Genomic DNA, 2,852 nt, shown 5'->3' with positions numbered 1-2,852 from the left:
TTGTATATATTTTCTATTTTTTTCCTTGTTACTGAAATCTTGGTCGATAAGAAATGAGGAACATAAAAAACTTCCAATAATTTTTAGTGATGATTCTTCTTATCGTTTGAGCCATCAATTTTTTGGCTCTTAGTCACCAATCTTTGGGAATTGAAACAGAAAGTATTTTAATGTTTGGGTTGGGCCAACACCAAATTGTCCAACAAGTTGGAGCAAAGCCCTAAGTGAGTAGCTAGGCCCACCTCATCCTAACAATGAAAACGATGGGGCAGGAATTCTTCGACAAAACTAAATGGTCACTAAAATAAAATAAAAAGGAAATAAAAAAAAACTTCGTTTCAATTGTGCGTTTTGCATAAACAACAATATAGATATCAATAAATTTTAAAAAAAGTATATATTATTGAAAAAATTGTAAATTACTTTACAAGATTATAGACTTGAATTCGATTCCGAGCCATGTCTTCAAATCGTATGCCGTATTATTACAAAAGTGCATTGCAACGTGATCTTATGAATTTAAAAATGCATTTACAAGAATATTTAATTTATAAATAAAAAAACATTATTACAATTAGGACCCAAAGTGCAAAATTGAATTTTATGTTAAGTTGAAGGGCGATGAAGTTAAAGATAAATTTTTGAGCACGCCATTGAAGAAGGACATTTAAAAAAAAAAAACCATGGCAAAAATTAGAGTCAAAGCTTTGAATATGTCCCCTAAACAAGGGCTAACTTCGGACGAAGTTCATAAAGCTTGAGGAAAAAAATCCCGAACCATCTAAAACCTTGGCGGAGGTACCAAAATATACGTAGTGGAGAAAAAAAAGTTTACTAAAAAAATACAATTTAAAAACTCCCATTCACCTATACAAACTGCACTTTCGCAACTAGCCACACCTGATGTTCGCTCGAATGAAACCCAAGCACTGTGTGAGACCGTTGTTACTCCAGCAAATCCTAAACCTGAACGCCTAGGTCGTGAACAACGCATTCGTAGACCACCAATGTATTGATGTGTCTTCAGCATATAGATATTTCAGTGTGAAAAGAATAAGAATTTGACAGTAATTCAGTGATAAATAGCATGATTTTAGTGAATTATTGACTATTTATCTTCAGGCACACTTTCACTCTGATTTGATATTTTTATAGGAGGAAAGCATGGAAAAATAACTGTTACAAACAACACCTTTCACGGCGTAAATTCCACGCTAATAGCTTCAAACTGAGGAAAAGCAAATGGCCACTGCATTCTTACGCTAATGGCGTGAAAATTGTCCTGAACTTCACGCAAGTGGCGCCAACTCCATGCTAGGCGCGCCAAATTGAAGCCAACCACTGTTTCTTCACGCTAATGGCGTAAAATCCCACGCTATTCGCGCCATGTGAAGCAAATGGCGTGAAACCCACGCTAGTTGCGCCAACTAATGGCAATAAATCCTACGCAGGTCGCGCAATCCCACGCTAATGGCGTGGAAATGAAGCTAACAGCGTCAACAAGTTGGGAACTCCCTGCCAGTTCACGCGATTAGCGTGAAAGTCACGCTACTTGCGTCGGCGATTTGAAACACTTCACGCGACAGGCGTGGAATCAGAGCTGATTGCGTCGGACGTCGGTTTTTGAATCTTTAATTCCATGATTGCAAATTTAAATGAAAACGGAAAGAAAAATCAAATCTCTCTGAAGATTATGACCTGATTGAATTGCCGGTTATAAAAGGGAGTCAGAAATTCAAAAGAGAGAACTTTTTTGGGGCGCGGAGAAGAACACGAAGGCAGAAGGCGGAGCAAGTTTCTTCTCCAAATTTTCTGGTTATTATTCTTTTATGAATTATTTTCAATACTTAGAATTGTCAGACATGAATATGTCTCGCTAGTCATTTATTATTGTGGTAAGGGTCACAACCCTTAATGTGAACCCCTTGTAGTTTGGTTAATTTTATATTTAATTATTTCAATTGCATTTATTTTATCCTGTTCTTCATCTATAATTCTTCTAGAATTGATCACTCTTTTAGGATTGCGAGGGTTAGAGTTTTGAATAGAAATATTGAAATTCTAGTTCCTGACAGAGGGTAAAATAACAATTCATGTATACACTAGGGATAGGGTAAATGAATTGCAAACATGGAAAATTCACTGGTTTAAAAGATTAACTTGAAAAAGGATTTCTAAAGGATTAGGATTCTAATAGAGTTAATAAAGTTAAGATCACTAAGGAATTAGGGCTTAACTAATCAATTGATAGATGATGAATTGTTTGATCAATGGGTAATTAAATGTAAACATTAATTAATATTACAAGGTGGGGATCATAAAGGTGTTGGCGTCTTTTACCGCAATATTCTTTAAATATTTTCTCAACCTAAATCTTTTATTCTCAAGTTTTCAAAATTATCTTTGAATTGTTTACAAGTCTTGGATAATTCTCAATTTTTACAAAAACAAATATTCTCAAACCAATTTTTATTCATCCAACAAGAAAGGAATAGTTAAAATAATTTTGGTGCCTCAATCCTCGTAAAGACGATCTCTACTTACTCTTTATTACTTGGTACGATCGGTGCACTTGCCGATTTTACGCAACATGTATCTACAAGAGTTCTCATGTAATAGTGCACATACACACATATATATTATATACTTTAAGTTCTATATTCATATTAGTATTTAGTATTTATTAATAATCATATCTATCAGGATCATTTTATATTTTTGTAAGTTACACTGTTAATCTTAACCGTTGATTTCATTTTTATTTGACGGTTCTAATTTTTTGATTATGTGAATCATTTTATACAAGTGAATCAATGGTTAAACATTAGTGTAAAACTGCTTACTTTTTAACC

The sequence above is a fragment of the Gastrolobium bilobum genome, unplaced genomic scaffold (genome assembly GCF_033153095.1).
Source record: "Gastrolobium bilobum isolate Gb01-03AN ecotype WA unplaced genomic scaffold, APGP_CSIRO_Gbil_v1 utg647, whole genome shotgun sequence".
NCBI lineage: Eukaryota > Viridiplantae > Streptophyta > Magnoliopsida > Fabales > Fabaceae > Gastrolobium > Gastrolobium bilobum.
This window is presented reverse-complemented; position numbering follows the sequence as displayed.